This window comes from Myotis daubentonii, chromosome 16 (assembly GCF_963259705.1).
Source record: "Myotis daubentonii chromosome 16, mMyoDau2.1, whole genome shotgun sequence".
Taxonomy (NCBI): Eukaryota; Metazoa; Chordata; class Mammalia; order Chiroptera; family Vespertilionidae; genus Myotis; species Myotis daubentonii.
In genome coordinates, this window is record NC_081855.1 from 8,174,662 (window position 1) to 8,195,986 (window position 21,325).

At 47.6% G+C, this 21,325-nt stretch overlaps 1 pseudogene; it reads right to left on the reverse strand.

Annotated features, from left to right (window-relative positions):
- Positions 1–14,235: 14,235 nt before the first annotated feature.
- Positions 14,236–14,596, reverse strand: LOC132219370 (cyclin-dependent kinase 2-associated protein 1-like; annotated as a pseudogene).
- Between the last annotated feature and the right edge of the window lie 6,729 nt (positions 14,597–21,325).

Genomic DNA, 21,325 nt, shown 5'->3' on the forward strand with positions numbered 1-21,325 from the left:
CTGTTATTGATTATATGTACATCAACTGATTTTTATATTTTTATTACACACCTTATTACATATGAATAGTTGAATTTCGACATCTGCTAAGTTTTCCCACCTACTAGACAAGTACATTCTAATGATCAGTATGGTAAGGAAACAGTAGAGAGTCTTAATTCTTCAGGTCAAACATAGCATAAGTACAAGGAACAGTGGATGAAGAAGGAAACATATAATTAGCTTAATAAACAATTATGTAAATACATGCAAAGGGTTTTTGGTTGGCTGGGATGCTTATTTTCCTTAGTCACTTTCTTGTCTAGTAGTAGACATTTTCTATTCCTAAGCAGTGTTCCTGCTTTAATGTTTTTGCTTTTGTTCCTGGTATGTAAGTGTTATACTAGATGCAAAATACCAAAACTTAAGACAAGCAGCAAACGGACTCTGCTCACGTTAGCTCAAAATATAAAATTGATACAGAACATTTTTTAAGAAGAACATATAGGATCTCATGGCCTCCCATGCGCCTGCCTTTTAATTTTGATTAATAATAAAAATTCCACTTTGAATGCCATTCAAAGTTAGAGTCTTACCTTATCCCTAATGGTCCATTGTTCAGCAAGACATAACACTAACACTCATCATCAATGCATAATTTGTATTGATTTCTGAATAAAAGGAGGATGTGTGAATGAAAAAGGGGCCCCATGCTAACCTGACTAGCTCAGGGAAGTCCTGCAAGGCAGCCTTGCAAACTCAGAGACCTTAAGTAACTACAAAGGATGGTCTGAAATTAAAACACTAACAGGAGCTCATGATGGGTAGTCAGATCCTTGCCTGGCATCTTCCCTGACAAAGGTCAATCTTTACCTTAACTGAGTGTGTGTACTGCCTTTTTGCCTCTATGATAACATATCTTTGGATTTTCCTTATTTTGGACACCTCATGCTCAGGCACTGTTCTGTGCTCTGCGGAGATCAGAGATCCCTTCGTTGCTATTGAGTTCATTGTTGACTTGAAACTATCCTACATCCACCATGGTAAAAGAAATATGTGCCTATCATTTTACCCTTTATCCAATCACAGAAGTGTCTCCAATTTGCTTTCTCCTGTCTCCCTAATCTATCACCCATGGATTTCATGCAACCCACATAAGTCTGCAATTTTGCTTGTATTGTATAAAATAACGTGAAAAATTGTCATTCTCGGGAGCATTCTCTCAACCCATTGAGATTTTTCTCGCTCACAATTGTTGACACTTTGGATCAAATAAACACACACAAATTTTTCAGAGCTCTGAAAGTTTTTCACATTAATAAGAGAAAAGGTCCTTGGCAGGAAAAGTAGAATTGCAGGTGAGGAATATGAAGCACATTAGTATCTTAGGTCATTCTCTTAGCAGAGGACAAACTGCACATGCTTGTATTAACAGTGTCACCCATGCGATTTCTGACAGAACATCCCAATGTATGATGAGAACACCGAGGCTTTTCCTGGGGTGGAGGATTTGGATATTAGGACATGTGGTATATTTAGTGTGGCACCGTCGTCATGGCAATGGAAGGTTTTAAGTCCAGGTCCCACAGAAAAAAAGACATGGATCTCTGTGATATGCAGTCCCGGTCCCCATACAATGTGCAGCCCTGGGAGGCCCCAGCTTCTGACATGGAGGAGATGAGGACCCAGATTCCTTTGGGAACTGGGCACTAGGAGGTATCTCAGGGGAGTAGCAGGGTGCCTTCTGGAACCTGAGTCCTGTTGACTCCCTGGGGTCCTGGAGTTTGGGTCAATTGGGCACCTACACTCACCCTGCGGCGGTGCTTCAGGCTGGAGGATATATCAGGTGTCTGTGCCGCCTGCAAGGGCATGGAATTGAAGACCCCATCTGTTGGCTCCAGTCCGCTCTCCTGTGCAGAGCTCTATAAAGACAGTTTCCAGTCACCAGGGGAAAACCTCAGAGCCCTGTTTTGCTGGTTCTCTAAAACTTGTGACTCTCCACTCCAGACACACAGAATGTGATCTGCTGAGACCTCTACTGGCAAGGAAAAGTCATGACAGCCTGAGGGCCTGGGACTCCCATTGGCATAGATAAGGGACCCCTCTAGAGCCCCATCTCCACCTGCCAGCCCTACCCTGGGGTGTGATCACAGCAGGACCTCTAGGTTATCCACTGCTCCAAACACTCCCGCGGTTCTCCCTGCAGGACCTCCTATCCACCACATGAAGAGGGGGGGATGTGGGCTGCACAGGGATGGCCCACAGAGGAGGCTGGACTGGCGGGAATGGGTCTGACTCAGGCCACCTTCACTTACCTGAGGGGATCTTCTTGAAAACGGCCAGAGATGTCGGGCACGAGTGTTGAATCGTCTACAGAGTCTGGAACAACACTCCCTGCAGGGTCTCTGGGAACCAGAGCCCCCATAACTGGGAACACAACAAGAGAACATGTTGAACTGTCAACTGTCTCTTGCCAAGTGAGTGGCAGTTGGGCAGTTGCAAGAAAGTGGGTGCCTGGTTACGGGGGTTCCAAGTTCTATCAGGAAGTGACCTCACTTCCTGGAATTGCCTCCCTGACTCCCCTCACCTAATTACAGCTATAGATAGTCCTGAGGGCTGCTGACTGCTCAACTACCTTCTCCATGGAATACCAACATTGTACACAGTGACACGAACACACCCTCTCCACAATGTTTAGCTGAAGCCAAGGTGCTAGGTTTGAGGAGACAGACCAGGGCTCAGACTCAACCCCTTATTCTTACCTCTTCTTGATCCTGGATAAGTCATTGTGCCTGTTAGAGCCTGTCTCTTCTCTGCCTGCACAATGGATTATTGCAGCATTTGCTTCTTAGCGATATTCACGCTCATGAAGGTAGTAGCTATAAAGTAGGAGGAGGAATGCCACAAGGCAAAAGTGCCTACAACCTCTTTTTCTTCCTATTGTCACCTCCTCGATGTCTGATTTTCTTTTAATTCCACCCAGGGTCATTTGACTGTGTGTGTGTGTGTATGTGAGAGAGAGAAAGAGAGAGAGAGAGAGAGAGAGAGAGAGAGAGAGAGAGAGAGAGAGAGAGAGAGATTCTGTGTGTGCACACACACATATGTTAGTGCTAGGTTGTATTGTGTTAACAAAGCCTGAATACAGTAGTTTGCAGAGGCAACGATTCATTTCATAGCCATATGCCTTCAATGATCTGGTGGAACTAAAAAGACTTCCTGATTTTTTTGATTATTCATCATTTTTCTTATTGTAAGGATGAGAGTAAGAACTTACAAGGTCATATGTCAGAGTGGAAACCAGAAGTTGACATTTTATTTGACAATGGCTTGTGGGGGACATGACTTCCATTTCCCCCTTTCTAACAGCTGCCAATGTCCATATCCAGGTGGTCTGGGGAGTTTGGGTCAAGGCCCCAGAGTGGAGTTATCAGCACAGCTCACTGGCCTGGCCACAGTGATGACGGTTGTATGTGGACATGTGACTTCAGTGAGTTGAATAAAATTCTTTTTGTTAGTCACAAGAAAAAAAGTTCTGTTTTCATATGTCTCATGGCCTTATGAAAACATGCTTTTAGTCAATAATCATGTGAGAGGTGCAAATGAAAACAAAAACGAGGGCCCTGGCTGGTTTAGTCAGTGGATAGAGTGTTGGCCTGAGGAATGAAAAGTCCCGGCTTCAATTCCGGTCAAGGGCACATGCCCAGTTTTGGACATTGATCCCAAATAGGGGCATGTAGGAGGCAGCTAATCAATGATTCTCTCATCATTGATGTTTTTCTCTCTCTCTCTGAAATCAATAAAAATATATTTTTTCAAAACACAATGGGATACCGTCTCACACTTGTCAGAATGGCTATCATCCAGAAATCAAGAAAGGACAAATGCCGGTGATTATGTGCAAAAAAAGGAACCCTTGTGCATTGCTGGTGGGAACATAGACTGGAGCAGGCACTCTGGAAAACAGTATGGAGCTTCTTTGAAAAATTAAAGTGAAACTCCCATTTTACCCAGTAATTCCACTTCTGGAATATATCCCAAGAAAGCAGAAACACCAATCAAAAAGGATATATGCATCCCTGTGTTCATAGCAGCACAATAGCTAAGATTTGGAAACAGCCTAAATTCCCATCAGCGTATGTGCCCAACAGCAGCTGAGTGTAAAAAACCTGTTGTACATCTACATAATGGAATACTATGCTGCTGTAAAAAAGAAAGAAGTCTTACCATACACAACAGCTTGGATGGACATGGAGAGCCTTATGCTAAGTGAAATAAGCCAGTCAGATAAAAGTAAATATCACACGGTCTCATTCATTTGTGGAATATAATGAATAACATAAACTGATGAACAAAAATCGATCCAGAGACAGAGAAGCATCAAACAGACCCTCAAACCTCAGCAGGAAGGCAGGGGAGAGTGGGGGAGAGAGTAAGAGACCAAGCAAAGGTCTTGAATGCATGCATATAAGCATAATCAGTGGACACAGTCATTAAGGGGGTAGGTGCATGTGCTGCAGGTGGGGGTGGCTGGGGAGGGGTCTAGGGGAAAAATGGAAACATATGTTATACTTTAAACCATAATAAAATAAAATAATACAAATATTTCTCTTAGTAAAAAAAAAAAAAAAAGAGAGAGAGAGCTAGTGCTCTTTCTGGGTCCCAGAACAAAGCGCCCCCTGACCCCTAGATATGGAGGAACATGCAGGAGCTTCCCAGTATGTCAGGATTTCTAATGTCCAGACCAACTCTGTTGGAGAGGTGCGAGCCTTGGCCTGGAAGGTCTGAACATTCCTGAACTCTGGGCTCTGAATGTCATGGACATTGGGTGATATCTGCAACTCTATGGACATCAGTTTCCCAATTTTCCATTGAGGGTTGGGTTCAGAACTGCATAAGCCTGACGTCACAACAAAGGGGCCCAGCTCCCTCCACCCTGGGTGGGCACTGGACAGAGGTGCATGCCTGTGGTTCCAACTCTGGGCTCCTTTTCAGTCAAATACTGGCCAAAGGCTCATTTACCTGCTGAATGCTCACCATCTCCCCCATGCCTCTCCATGTCTGTGCATGATGCCACCAGCAGATCCTTTTTCAGAGCCCCCGAGGAAACCTGGGTGGAGCCAGGACCCCAACTTTGAGGACACACCGCTGGATTCATCTCAGGCTCTGTTGGGCTCAGTATTTTGTTCATTTATTTCTAAATACATATTACCCTTCTGGAAAAAGCATGTGTGGGTATCACTGATTTCATAAAACAAACAAATAAGCAAACTAAACACCTCTCCCTATCAGCTGATTTGGGGCATATTTTATTAGCAAAGATAGATATTTGCTAATATTGCTATAACATTCCCTAGTTGGAAACAGGTTTTGATTAAAAACAGACATTGGTTAAATATTCCTGCCATTTCCACAGAAGGTTTACTCTGAAGGAGAAGATAATTAGTTCGCTGTGGTTAGGAATAGAGTAGCCCCAGTGTCTACAGGGGTCTTAGTGGCTTCTCTTTCTATGATAATTTCACCTGCTCCCAAACTATCAGTGAGAATGCAAACACCCATGGATCAACCCTATATGTGTGTGTGTGTGTGTGTGTGTTTGTGTGTGTGTGTGTGTGTGTGTGTGTGTGTGGTTTGTTTGTTATTGGTTTTCTACATCCCATTTCAATGAACAGATTTCTCTACAGGAATTTTCCTGAAAGCCTTATTTAGAATTTGTGTTGCATTTGCTGACAAAAACCATTAGCTATATTAATTGGAATCAGTTAGAAAATCCAGGATTACATATTCTAAGAGTTAAATGCCTTTGTGAACCCACCAGGGTCATTGAGAAAATCAGGAACATTTGCTGGTTCCTCTCTTGCTGAGACAAGCTTTTCTCCAAAGGGAGTTGTTAGAATTCCTATTCTCATTTTCTCTTAAGTCAGTAGGAAGTGATAGTGGAGGGGACTGAAGGGAAAGGAAGAAGGATGGAAAAGGGTGCAGAATATAGTGGGGGAACTAGAGAAGGTGGAAGAATGGGGTGTTGGCAATTATTACCTTCAGAAGAGTTCAGAGACAGTCTATAAAATTTCTAATTCCTTAATTGTTTTTAAAGGAATTTATATGTGCTTCTGAAAATCTCCTGATTTCCAAATCAAGATGTGCTTCCATTCATTCATTCAGTTTAATGCTAGACCTGGCATTTTCCTAATTTTCATTGCATGCCAAAAATTAATTTAGGCACACAAATCAAACTGCACTTTGGCCATTTTAGGAGGATATTTTCTAATTAAATCTTCCCATTTCTGTAAAGCACGTGTAAGTAAAAGCTTCCTATCAGGAATATTAGTGAGGGATGGGATCGGGCATCTCCTGGACTTGGAGGCACCACTTCCCATGTTAATTTTAGGTGTGTTTTGTTGTTGTTGTTTTGTAGTTGTGTGTATGTGTATGTGGTTTTTCTTTTCTTTCCGATATCTGCAGAATCTGAGCAAATTCTCTAGGATTGTTATATAATGTAGTTGGTCAACCTGTGTTGCTTATCTGTTGAGCTCCAAGAGGCTCTCACCCCTCAAATCACATTCAAACCTCTGATGTCCCTCGGTTGATCTCCCTGCTGTCTCAAACAACCAGAGGGTCAGGGAACGGTTGACCAAACCTTATGGGTGCTCCCCCACCAGAACCAGTCACTTTAATTGCAATTGTGTTCAAATTTTGTTTGGGGCTCCTGCACATCATGAGGAATGACATCACACATCCACAGATATTCTTAGTCCCCTAAGAATACCTAATACTCAGAATATGACACTGTATTTTTGGAGCTGATTTAGTTCAACTCTAATTTGAATGATATTGGGTGTTGTTGTTTTTTTGGGTTTTTTTTGCTCTGATTCTCAGAAAGCAATTCCGATTGGAAAGGCACAATTTAACAACAGCCACCAATTTTTTTCCTACTGTCTTGTCTTAACCTAAGTTCCATCAACCCTAAATCTTAGGTCTATCTGGAGTATTTAAAAATACAGCTCAAATGAATCTAACCCTCTACCACCAGCAAGGGAAAAGTCATGGATTTAAGATACAACTCACCCAGGTTCACCCAATGGGTGGGGAACCAGCAGTTCAATGGGTCCTTTGTTGAATCCTAACACCATGTCCACGGGTTGGTCCTGGGTGAGCTCCTTTGGAATCCTGACCCACTACGTCAAGTAAAAGTCAAAGTATGAAACATTCAAACTTGTCAAGAATTTTGGTCGTTTATTTAAGTCCCACTGTCAATAACTGGCAGGATGAAACTCTCAGCGGATTGAGATATTCTCTCTGGCAGTTTTGCACCTTATTTTATACATTACAATCAGAACAGGAGATGTATGGTGGTAACAGGAAACCCAGTGGTGATGCATTAGGGTTTCAGAGAAATCAAAGCAGTGGATCCTCTGTGACTGGATAAACAGTAAAATGACACAGACATACTTCTTTTACATGTGGATATAGGATAGTTCCAAGTCAACAATGAACTCAGTAAGAATGAGGGGATTTGTGGTCTCCGCAGAGCATTGCCTATGTGTTGAGGGGCCTGGAAATAGGGAAATTCCTTTGACATTCCAAATTATATGTTATTGTAGATGCCAAAAGGCAGTAGACAGGCTCAGTGAAGGTTAAGATTGCCCTTCGTCTGGGAAGATGCCAGCCTAGGACATGACTACCCACCCTAAACTGCTTTTAGTTTAAAAGTTTTCATTTCAGAACATTCTTTTTGATAACTTTAGGTCTCTGAGTTTGCAAGAACACCACACAGGGCTTCCCTGAGCTAGTCAGTGAGCATGTGGTTCCTTTTCACATACACAATTCTTGGATCACTTGTGCCTCACCTCCTGACAACAGTCACTGAGTGCTTAGGGCAGTGGTCGACAAACTCATTAGTCAACAGAGCCAAATATAACAGCACAACGATTGAAATTTCTTTTGAGAGCCAAATTTTTTAAACTTAAATTATATTGGTAAGTACATTGTTATTAACTTTATTAGGGTACTCCTAAGGCTTAGGAAGAGCCACAGTCAAGGGGCCAAAGTGCCGCATGTGGCTCGAGAGCCGCAGTTTGCCAATCATGGACTTAGGGGATTGGTCTGAACTAAAGCCCCCAACCCACCTGGCAGTTCATAAACTGCCCCTGAGGGAATGTCCCTCCTCTGTCCCAACACAGGAAGAGTAACCATCACCCCAGAATGCAGCAGGACCTGTATGTTGTAAGCAGATGCAGCTACCTTGCTGCCCACAGTTCTAGTCTCCACACCTCCCGCTCCCCCATCCCTGTGCCCAGGTTCAACACCAATGCCCAAGAACCTGTTTGCTACCCAGGAGTTGGACAGCCCCAGCCTCAGATTCGTGCCAAGGTTGTGCAACCTGACGTTAATGAAGATGGTGGTGTTCAAAGAGTTGGAGAAAGACCTCAACTCCATGGTGATCGCCATGAAGATGCAGTACTCCAACCTCATATTGATGGTGATCACTGTGAAGATGCAGGGCTCCAAGTACATCCTACGGGAGTGTGCTGTTCCCCAGTGACAGTCCTGGGGTTGACCTCACTGCAGGACCCCCATTTCCTCTGTTAGAAGGCAACAAGCTACAGGCCCTGTTGCACTGGAGGAAGTGCTTTAAGAACCAGATCATCTGGAGCTAGAAGACACTCCCTGTGGGTGCCATCCACATGGCCAAGGTCAGGCAGCGAACCCTGAAGGGTGGACAAAGTGGCCGAGGAGGCTTCTGCTAAAGTGGCCGAGATCTGGATTGCTCCCTGTCCAACCAGCCCATCCACTGGGAGGACAGTGCCATACAGGACAGATGCAAGGCTAAGTCAAGGGTTCATTACTCCGAGGGGGTACATCAGAGCTTCTCCTCTGAGCAACAGGCCAGCAACTATGCCACCTATGGACCGAACCTGGCTGAGAAGGGCATTGACACGGGGATGCTCAAGAAGTAGAGGCCATGGATATTAGGAAAGATGTGCATTACCAGGCCACAAAATATCAAGGAAAAAGTGGTGGTGTGTCTGGGAAAGTTCAAAGTGTTGGAGGAGGCTGTGGACTCGAGCAGGACACAGCAGAGCACGTCCCAGAGTTGGAGTGGGACATGGACCTTCTATTTAACACACTGCGAAACCCCAGGGACAGTGGTCCAGACATGGAGGATGAGAACAGCACCCTCAGCACCCACAAGCCCAAGCTCAGACTGTTCTTTGAAGGGTTGGCACACTCCAGCTCACAGACACAGACGGAAGCATCCACAGGGCCCGGAGCCAAGAGGAGTCTGCAATTAGGGCCAAAGTGCAAGAAAACACGTGAGCCCTCAGGCATCAAAGAGCCCAGAGACAGTGTTTCAGACTCGGCGGCCCACTGCACCCCCTCCCCCAAAGTCGCCTGAGTCTGGACCTCCTTCATGTCTAGCCAGTCTTCTCACCGTGTGGACAGCGCCATGTAGGCCGGCCCAAGACCAAGTCTACAAATCACTACTCTATAAAGGAGTATCAGAGCTTCACTGAGCAGGAGGCCGGTGAAGATGCCGCCCATGGATAGGAACTGGATCAGGAAGCAGTGACTATTGAAAGTCACAACAAGGTCCATGACAAGCAGAATGTAGTGGCTTGGCTGAGCTGGGCCTAAGTGTCGGAGGAGGCCCTGGACCGTGAGCAGGACCCTGCAGATCATGTACCCGAGTAGAGGAGGACCCGCACCTTCTGTCTAACATGCTGGAGAACCAGTGACAGTAGCCCAGACAGGGAAGAAGATGATAGCCTTCTCAGCACCACCAAACCCAAGCTCAGGCCATACTGCGAAGGACTGTCACATTTCAGTTCAAAAATGGACATGGGGAGCATCCATGGTGCCCAGAGCCAGGTGGAGCTTCCGAGTTTTAGCTGGTTCTGCTGAGGGCTAGTGTGTTGGCGCACGGAGTAAATGGTCCCGGGTTCAAATCTGGTCACGGGCACCACTGTGTTGATTACAGGCTTGATTCCCAGCCCTGGCCATGGCACATGCAGGAGGCAAGCAATCCATGTGTCTCTCTCACATCGATGCTTCTCTCCCTTTCTGTCTCTCCCCGTCCCTTCAAGTTTCTCTAAAAATTCAGTGGAAAAATAACCTCTGGTGAGGGTTCACAAAACAAACAAAGCAAAACAAAGGAGCTTCCTAGTCCAGCTGAAGTGCCCAAAAAGACCAAGCTCAGTCAGCAACAGCCAAGTGACAGTGTCTCCCACTTAGAGCCCCAGAGCAAGCCCACCCGGGGGAGCGCCCAGCACCGCCCAAGGACAGCCCGGAGGCAGAGACCTCAGCCCTGGACATGCTCACCAAGAAGATGCTGCTCACTAGGCGCATCACCAAGACTGAGTCTCTCATCCCCTCCACCAAGGCCAAGGGGAAGCATCCCCGCCACCATGGCTGGGCAGGTTCCTGAAGGGGCGGCAGACGGCACAGCCATAGAACAAGTGAGCCAAGAGCCCAGACAATGAGCATGGCCAGACCCAGGGATCCAGCTGCAGATCCCCAGGAAGACCATGTACAACCAGCTGAACCACATCCTCATCTCTGATGACCAGCTGCCAGAGAGCATCATCCTGGTCAAACCTCTGATTGGCAGGAGCAGTTCCCCTCAGACACCCTGCAGGGGCTCATGCTGCCTGGGCTGTGCATCTGCTTCATGTATGACGTCCGGTGGCCTTCAGCTCCATCATCTGGTGGATACAGAGATACTGTAATGATAATTCCCAGCCCCTTAAGCCGCTGAAGATCCTGGTGGCAGGCCACAGCACTACTTGAGCGCTGTGCTGTGGGTCTTCCTGGAGCTGCTGTCCTACAAGATGCTCGGTTGGCTGGGCTATGTGCACTTCCTGGTCATCCCGCTGGGTTCCAACTTTGTGGCCAGGTACCTGGGCTCCATGCATTACCACTACAACAGCTTCTCCCAGGACCTGGACTGATGGGACCTGTTCCATAATCTGGAGGCCCAGAGCGCCATACAAGACACACTGGACATCGTGACGAGAATCACGCAGTACATCACGGGAACATCTGTTACTCTCAGCTTCCCATCGAGGAAGCCCTGATCTCCTACAAGCAGAAGAGACCCAATGAGGATTCCTTATAGTTCATTCTTTTCAGGGTGGCAGGAGAAAGTTGGGACAGTGCAACAGTCCTCAGACACGTCGGGAGACTCAGATGATGGGCCCCCTTGCGCTGCAGCGTGCTTTTATCCTTCCCTTTGTCCCTACCTCTGTTCACCAACGATGCCTTGTCATCCCACTCATCTTGTCAGTGAGTGGGGTTTGTCCTCCCCCAGCCAGGGCGATGGCGCCAAGCTGATGGAGCGACAGGTGGATTGCTGGACGGCAGCCCAGCCCACAGACAGGAAGAAAGACTCGAAGAAGAAAGACCTGCCTACCGCCAACAACACTCTCAAGTGCACCTTCCAGTCTCTCCAGGTCAGCAGGCTGCCCAGCAGTGGCCAGGCCAAAGCAACACCCACCATGTGCATGACAGTATTCACCAAGGAGAAGAAAAAGAAGGTGTTGTTTTCGCCCAAGAAAACCAGGACAAGGCATGGAGTCCAAAATCCAAAAGCCAGTGCTTGGAGGCATAAGCCACCTGGTCTGCAGGGCGAAGAAGCAGGAGAACATTCTGCGGGTCCTCATCAAAGGTGTGGTGTGGAATGAAGTTCTTCCAGCTGGCAGCCCAGGGTCCTTCCGCATCCAGCACTTCCCCATGTGCATCTCCAGACATTCTGACTCCACCTTCCAGCCCTGCCTGCGACCCTGCAGATGCCAAGCACAGGAGGGCCCACCTGCTTTTCTGTTCACCTTTCAGTTTAGTACAGAAACCGACCCTGGAAACACAAAGAGAAACCTTCTTAAGTACAAAAGTGCTCACTACCCGGAAGCTAATGTGCAGCCCCCATTGGGAGCCCCAACTGCTCTGCTGATTAACCAGAACTCTCTGGGGGTCAGGCGGGCAGTGCTGAGCTGGAGAATCATGGAAGGTGAGTTTTGGCCTCAGGACCCCTAACACTCCCAGCGGGAAGGGTTCTCCCTTCTCCACCTGCCCTTCCTGGAAGCCAGGACTCTGCCTCCACAGGACTCAGAGCTGTTGTTCAGATGCCAAGGACTGGCCTCCCATTGCGGGCATCCTGAGCAGAACATGGAGGCCAGTCAGCCCAGCCCTGGGCCCCAGCTGCCAACCCGCCAAGTGGCCCCACACCATCCACTCGTGCTTTCCTAAAAAAATAGGTGTGTGGTGCAGACCCCCAGGCACACCGGCTAGACAAATTGGTGCAATACCAGCTGCCCGCCTTCCTGAGCAGGGACTATGCTTTCGCCCTCATCTCTCTGTGTTATGACAGAACATTTGTTCCACCCAACAGGTGTGGGTCCACCTATTTACCAGGTGAGCACCCTGTCCCTGCACAGCACAGTGGTCACGTGGCCCCCTGCTTGCTGGGAGTCTTCAGGGCACTTCATGTCTCTGAGTGCTTGTGCCTCTAACCACAGGGTGAACCTAGGGCAGTAATGGCGAAACTTTTGAGCTCTGCATGTCAGCATTTTGAAAAACCCTAACTTAACTCTGGTGCCATGCCACATATAGAAATTTTTGGATATTTGCAACCATAGTAAAACAAAGAGTTATATTTTTTAAAATTTTTTAAATATATTTTATTGATTTCCCACAGAGAGGAAGGGAGAAGGATATAGAGTCAGAAACATTGATGAGAGAGAAACATCGATCAGCTGCCTGCTGCACATCTCCCACTGGGGATGTGCCCGCAACCCAGGCACATGCCCCCGATCAGAATCGAACCCGGGACCCCTCAGTCCACAGGCCGACTCTCCATCCACTGAGCCAAACCGGCTTTGGCAAGAGTTATATTTTTGATATTTATGTTATATACTTAAATGCTATGTAACAAAGAAAAATCAACCAATGAGTTTGCATGCCACCTCTGACACATGTGTCATAGGTTTGCCATCACTGACTTAGGGTCAAGCTCACAGGTTTATTGTAGAAACTCAGTGGGGTCCTCCCTGGAAAGTGCTCTCTGGGTGCCTGGACAGTGGAGAGGTCTGCTGCACGGGCTGTGGTTGAGCTCATTGGCCATTTTCTCTGCCTCATGACAAAGCCTCGGCCTCATTTGATTCTCTACAAGGCCTTGGGCTAAGCTCATTTCTCCTTAGATACAGATTGGAGATTCTATGAGGGGTCGGTGTCCTGGGTGAAGCCAGAACCAAAAATCCCAGAACTGAGCCATGTGGCCCCATGCAAATTTTATTCTTGACTAAAAGATTACAGAAAAAGAGTGGAAAAAATCTAAAATATTAGTGTCAGCACTGTGTAGTGGATGAGGGTAGGGGAATGAAATACAGGAGGGCATATTAAAGAGCATGTCTTGCTGAGGAAAATATATATATGGGTAATAAACCACAGGGATACGTTTAACTGCATGTATTTTAAGTTAAGGGAAAGCACCTTGTCTTGCAAAATAGAATTCATTAATTTTAACTCTGCCTCCTGAAATAGGACCTATTAAATGAGAAGCAATAAAGGATTTTTTAAAATAAGAAGAAAATTTGACAAATGGAAGTTATTGTTTGCTTTGTTAGACATATTATATCAGACTAACAGAAAATATCCAGTCTTTTAAACAAAATAAATCATTACCACATACTATGCTACATAGGAAGTCTCAATAAATACCAAAGAAGATATATATGTATTTTCTCCATTGATATGTTCATGAGCCATCATGCATGATACCTATATATTCTCTAACCATAATACACTAAGGTAAGAAGTTAATAATAAAGAATAGCTTTAAAATCACTAAATATCTGGCTACTAAAGTGCTGCCTCAGGACTCACTGAAACAAACCCTCAGAGTTGGATCAGCTCAGAAGAGAAACATAAAGAACCATGTGAGTAACAGAAATGTATCCAGAAAAGAAACACGTATCTGGGAGGCCAACTGCAGCTTGCTGTGATAGGTAACTGACGTGCATCATGTAAATCAATGCTTTAAAAAAACACACAAAATGCCCTGGGTAGTTCCTAACTAACGCTTAAATCTAATAACTGCAAAAATCTCTTCTCCATCTCAGCGATGGGAGGTTCAGAGCCTGATGAACCACGGGAGGGGCACGGGGAGGAGAAACCAAGCTGTTACCATTTTGAAACCAAGTTTCATCTGAAGGGGATGCAAGCATGAGCTGTCACTTCTTGGAAGAAGAAGGAAAGCCTTTCACGCGGACTTAGGGGCTAGGACCTGGTGTTCCGCTCCATCTTGGCCAAGCACTCCCGAACCAGCCCTGTCTTGTGGATGATGCCTCGTTTCAGTCTCTCCATCGCGCTCTTGCTGCCCGCGTACGTGAGTCAGATCTCCTTCCCTAGTTCTTCGATGATGACCAGCAGCTCAGTATATTTACTCCGGGGCGCCTGGCTGTTCTCTGTTCCCTGCGTGTTAGAGATGTTGGTCCTAGTCACTCAGCAGCTGGCGGTACTGGGAAGACGTTGCCATGCTGGTGGAAGGCGGGTGAATGCTCCCAGAGGCCTTGATGGAGGTGGCGGGCATGTGCATGGTCAAGTTTGGTTTGTAAGACATCCCCTCCTCTACCCCCTGCCTCCCGAAGTGGGGCGCAGGCCCCATGAAACAGCACCGGAAGCGGTGAAAGTGAGGCCAGGCGGTGGCGAGGTGGGCCTGGGGTCTGTGTCCCTGTCTGTGTGCCTGCCCAGCTCCCGCACACTTTTTGTTGTTGACAGCTCGAGCGCACTGGCAAATATGGCTGTCCCCTCACCCTGACACTGCCGCAGTATCATGATCTTTCAGTTTCTTGGTGTTCTGCTTGTGCTGCTCAATGTCTTTCTGCAGACACTCAAATCTCCTTTTTATGATGAGGGATCTCTTCTTCATGTTGTTTCTTCAAGGCTGCCAGCTGTTCTTTAATCCGCTCTGGGAAGTATCCTTCCTCTTCAGCCTTCTGTTTTTTTTGTGAAGGTCCCAATGGCTTCCCTGATTGCGCCTGCATTGGAGCTGAAATTATCTGACCATTGCAGCCAAAGCCTCTGGCTTACATGGCCCTCACACCCCACACTTGGAGCCGCAGATGTGCCACCGACGCAGAGACTGCCCTGGTTGTCAGTGCCGCGCAGTTCCGGACTACCCCACTTAGTTTTAAATGCAAACCTGCCTTGGACAGGCCTTGAAGGTCTTTTTTCCATGGTGATCACGGGGTAGCAGGCCAGCCAGCACCCACAGTCCCAGGGGTCCAGGGGTGCCGGCTGGCCTGCGCCGGGGCTCTCTCTGCCTCCAATCCACAATGCAATCACCGATCACCGGCCGCCTTTGCCCGCCCCCACCTCTTGCCTGCCGCCTGGGTTTCAGATCCCTTTCACCTCCCAGCATTGCGGCTACATATGCAAATTACCCGCCATCTTTGTTGGCGGTTAAACGCCATCATGGCTGGCAGTTAATTTGCATATTGCCCTGATTAGCCAATGGGAAGGGTAGCGAAGTTACAGTAAATTACCATGTTTCTCTATTATTAGATAGGATGAGAAATATATATTGAGTGCCTACCACATGCCAACTCTTTATGTTAAGCACTTTATTATTATATTTTATCCTTGCAACTCATTTTTTCATAACATTATTTTTATTGTTTTATTGCTTAAAGTATTACAAAGGGTACTACATATGTGTCCTTTTTTTTGCCCCCGCCCTTGACAATCCCCTGGCCTCTCCTACACCCCAGTGTCTTATGTCCATTGGTTATGCTTATATGCATGCATACAAGTCCTTCGGTGGATCTCTTACCCTCCTCCCTCCTGCCCCCCAACCCTCCCTGGCCTTCCCCCTGCACTTTGACAATCAGATTGAGGCAGCTCTGCCTCTGTATCTATTATTGTTCATAAGTTTATAATGGTCTTTATTATCCATGAATGAGTGAGATCATTTTTCCCGTGAAAAGGACAAGACGTAAAGAACTCAGCTAACGTGCCTGAGGTTTAATGCAAGTGGCAGTGCCATACTTATCACTAAGTTTTTTCTTTGTCAATCCTCACCCAAGGGTAAGTTTCCCTGGCCCAGACCAAGGCCAAGGATCTAGCCTGCAACTGAGGCAGTTAGCTTGACTGGAGTCAAACCCAACACCTTTCAATCCACTGGTTCGCAACTCTTACAGGCAAACAGCTCTATCTCTTTCTCTCACTCATAGGCTGCTCTAATTTAATTGAAAACATCCAGAATTTTCTTCTGGTCACTATTAAAAATAATCTTATTTAACTCACTGAAGTCACATGTCCACATACAACCATCATCACTGTGGTCTAGACAGTTAGATATGCTGATACCTTCACTCTGGGGCCCTGAATAACAACCCCCAGAAACAGCTGGATTTGGAAATTGGCAGATGTTAGAAAAGGGAAAATGGAAGTCATGTCCACCACAGGCCACTGTCAAATAAATATTTGACTTCTGGTTTTCACTGTGAAGTCCTAACTTCCATCCTTATAAGAGAAAAAAAAAAGAGAGAGAATAACAATCTGAAAAACAGGAGCTCTTGTTAAATCCATCTGAAATTAACTATGACTATGAAATTAACCTTTGCTGCTGCAAACCGTGGCGATTTAAGGCTCTGTTAGAACAATAAAACCTAGCCAGTCTTCCCGATAAGATCAAAAACATGTTTTCCACTCAAAGTGAGAGACAAAATCAAAGAGCATGAGAAGAGAAGACAGATTCGACCACATCAAAATGCAATGTGTCTATTTGTCAAAACACACATCAAATGGAGACAAATGGCAAGCTAGAGAATCCATTTGAAAGTTACATGGCAAAAACCTGATATCCATGACAATTCAGATTTGCTAACAATCCAATGGACAAGAGGGCAAAAGGTCTCAAACTGAAATTCCAAAAGAAAGGATAGGCCAAAAGTATGCGAAAAATACCCAACTGCAGTTTAAACCAGAATGAAAAATTCAAATGAAAATATTGCTCTTTCTCACCCTGAACAGGGTGCCTCACCTGTTTGATGGAGAGTCATCCCATACACCAAAGGATGCAGGTTTGATTCCGGGTCACGACACATACCTCAGATGTGGGTTCTGAATATGTTGTGGAACTGGAGAGTGTTTGTGATGTGATGGAACAGTTGCGAAAAATTGTGAATATTCTCCATGTTGGAATTTACACTTTGAAGGATCATAGAGTTAAAATTTATATAATGTAAAGTTATTTTTCAGATAATAGTATTAAATTTTATTAAAAAAAACATTTTATTTTACTCAATAGTGTAAGAAAAATACCCTAACCTTCTAAGTATGTGCAAGAGAAACACAAACATTTCTTAAATTGCTATTACTGGGAGGTCAGGGGAGTCCTCTCTGCCGAGGCAGCTGACACAGGCTGCCCCCCAGGATCTGGGACCACAGGCCTCCCAGATGCTGAGGCTAGTGTCTCAGAAGCTGCAGGTGGGTCCACATCTGGAAGTTCGGTGACAGCTGTGCCTGGAGCCTGCTCTGGCTCAGGAGAGGGCACCAGAGTTGGCATTTTCTCTTTAGGTGTTTCTTCATCTTGCTCTGGAGCTGCTTCTGTAGATCCAGGAAGGAACTATGTTACCACCATGACCGCCTTTCGTGTGCCTTCCAAGGAAGGGAACCTCCCATCTCCATCACTGAAGTCCCAGTTCAAGCCCCCACCCCAGGACATCCTCCAGACTGCAGGCCATGGGGCACTGACCTGAGCAGCTCTGTGCTCCTGCCTAAGCCAGGCTCTGGGAGCTCTTCTCTGAGTGGCGCAGCCACATGCCCTCCCCATCACACACACCACACCTCCTCCTGCTGTGTCTCCGCCTCAGTGGGCTCAGGTGCTCCAGCTCTGAGTGGAGATACTGGGCCTGGGTTGGCAGGTCTGGGACTGGAACAGGAGCTCTATGGAGGCCAAAAGCATGATTAGGCTGGGAAATTCTGGCGGCCGATAAAAATCCTCAGTGTACTGGTCCAGCCATATGCCCAAGATGCAGGAGATGACCCTGGGGAGAGAGATAGCCTGACAGCTGTGTCTGAGGCCTGGTTTTTCTTTCCACATGGCCCTCCCAGAGCACCACCCAGACAGCCTAGGGTCCTGTGCCTGCTGCTGCTCCTGCCCATCCAGAAGGCAGACCTACTCCTTGCTCACCTTCAACCTGGCAGTTCTGGCAGAAATGTGCCTGGTCACCCAGGAGGGGCTGGCAGAAAGCCCTCCTTACTTACAGCTCTGGATCAATGAGGGAATCGCCTGTCCTCTTCTTCAGGGGAACCTGACATGCTCTCTCAGTGTCCCTGTACACTCCCACTACCCTCCCACCTGAATGTCAACTCCATGAGGACAGGGAGGGCTGGTGTCTATTAAGTTCCTGTCACTCACTGACACACAGTAGGTGCTCCAGGTATAGCTGACCAATGAGTGAACAAAGAAAATCCTCTGGTGTCCAGACACCTCCTAACACATCAAACTTTGGCTCCTGCACCTATGTGCTGCCTACTTCACTAGCTGACCTGTGGAGTTCTTCTTCTCTAACTGACAGTTAACTCCCATGGGGAGAGAGCTACCACCAAGCTACCACTGAGAAGGTTCTACCAGAATAGTGAACAAGGTCCCTGGATAAGGGTGTAGATTCGGCTAGGATTAGAAGCAGAGGGGTGTGAATTTTCTGAGGGGCTCACTCTGTCCACTGACCTCCCCAATCACCCACACCACCCATGTGCACATGAACAGCTCTCTGACTCCTGCCTTTTTTCCTAGGAGAAACCCTCAGACCTCTGCCCTCCAGCAGAAATCCCACCATGAGTAGGATCCAGGGTTCTTCCAGCACCTTGAATTCAGGTCCCACACTCCCCTCATGACTCTGATCCAAAGCCAAATCACGTTTTCTACTGGAACAGAGATTCACTGTCCTCTTCACAATACAGGAAGGTGCAGCCATAGGTAGAGGAGGCCAGGAGGACGTCACATCGGCTGTTCTGTCGACACTCTGAGCCTGTGCACCCTAATGTGACTGAATCGCTCCCGACTAGAAGGGAGCTCTGTAGTGCAGGCTTGGGGCTTGCCCTGTGCACTGGATTATGGTCAGTGCCTAGAGACGTGTCTGTACCTGGAAGAGCTTCTCATATATTTGCTGATTGAATCCTCCCCCACTGAATTCTTTCACAGAACCCTGTATCAGTCCACTAGTATTTATATGTGACTAGAGGCCTGGTGCACAAAAATTTGTGCACTGACGGGAGGGGGTTTTGTCCCTCAGTCCCACTTGTGCCCTCTCACAGTCTGGGACTCCTCGGGAGATAACGACCTGCTGGCTTAGGCCCGCTCCGCTCCCGGGTGGCAGAGGGCAGGCCCAATCCTTAGGTGCAGCCCTTGGTCGGGCTCAGAGCAGGGCCGATTGGGGAGTTGGTGTGCCGCCCCCTGTCGCCGCCCCCTGTCATGCACAGCATGGTGGATCCGGAGGTTGCGATGCCACCCCCAATCACGCTCATTAGTCTCATGCAGGACTCCTCTCCAGATTCCTGAGGCCCAGCACATGGTCAGCCAGGCACAGAGGAAGGAACCTACAGTGGCTAAGGGTCTGGGCTCCACTCAGAGAGGGCCCAGTTCAAATCCCAGCTCAGTCAAGCTGTCTGTCCTCTCTGAGCCCAGATCACCAGCCAGGGACAGTGCTAGCCCCACTCACAGGGCTGAGGTGAGGGTGAAATGATGCCAAGTACCTGGTGCAGGGTAAGTGCCCACTGCTGTTGGTGACTGAGTGCTTAGACGGGGGTTCCCCAGCCAGGAGACCAGCTTTCCCATGGGGTCTGCTCGAGGTCAGGGCCCTAGCGCCGAAGATGCAGTTGCCCAAGAGTTGGTAAAGGCTCTTTATTCAGTCCTGAGGTCGCGCTGGTCTGCCGGGGTCCAACCCCAGCAGGTCCAGGGGTCCCCAAAGGTGTGGACGGAGTCGGCGAAGAAGGAATGACACGGAGACAGCGTTCAGTTGATCAGCAGCCTAGCCAGGATCTCCAGCCAAGTTCTGGTCTTGATCTCCAGAGAGGCTCTGCTGCTTATTGTCTTGTTACATCCGTATTTATACCAGTTGATTTTAATCCTGTCAATTTCTATTACAAAAGTTAGGGTGTTTCTTATCTCCATTCCAGGGAGTAAAGATTATGTAGCTTAAGCATGATTGTTTGTAGTGATTAACTACCCGCCTGGCACTTAGTTAAGGAGTTTCATCCCCTCCCTGACTTCAGGGAAAAATTCCTACCTGGGGAAACAACCTTTCTCGGAGAGGTGACCTTGGTTAAAACACACAGCGCTAAGGGGAGCAAACATATTAAGAACAGTATGCTATATACGCCAGGTCCCTTGAAACATATGCTGTGCAGATGTTTCTTTCCTGCAGCGACTGTGTCAAGCAGCAAGGATGGACCGGCTTCCGGCACTGGTCCAGCAGGGTGAGGGCAGGGGCTGCCTGGGACCAGTCTTCAGCCCCAGGGACATCCAGGCTGGACTGGTAGGCACCAGGTACCAAGACCTGCAGGGTGAACTCCGTAATGATAGCGGTGAGCCCCCAGATGTGGTGTGGCCCAAGCAGGAAGACAGGCATTGTGTAACGGAAGTGGCCACTCTTGCAGAAGTGGGTGCAGCATTGGTTCTGCACCTGCAGCAGGTGGACCAGTGGCAGTGCAAACACTTCCTCCAACTATGACAGGAGGCAGGGGAGGATGGACAGAGGACTGACCATGGCAGCTTTCCCCCATTGGGACATCCCATTCCCGGCATCCTTGCCCCAACTCACCTCCTCTGGGTTGGACTGGAGGCTCTGGGGATCCAGCAGGCCCACTCCAGCGACCACCAACACCACCGTGCTCTTTGCCTGGGCCAAGGAGGCAGGCCGTCAAGGGAGGCATGGCCTTGGCAGGCCTTTGGGGCTGGAGAAGGGAGGCTGAGAGGGAGACCCCACCCTTGCCATCCAGAGGCCATTAGCAGTCAAGGCCGGGTCCATCTGACCCCAGTCCTGCGTGGGGCTCACTCCAGCCAGACTGACCGACTCAGGTCCCCCATTCAGGCCTCTGGGCCTTCGCAGATTTTCCCTCCACTTAGAACAACCTTCCCTTAATTTTACTACCCTGAAACCTGCAGGGTATGAAGGACATGTCTCTCCCACTCTTCTTTTTTCTTCATCATTCTATTTATTACATGGATGAATATTAACATCTCATGGTATCCATCTAATTCAGTCAAAACCAACAAATGAAAAAGGTTAACGATTTTTCAAATGAACATTCTTACAGACTCCCCTCTAACTTAAAATAGAAATATGTT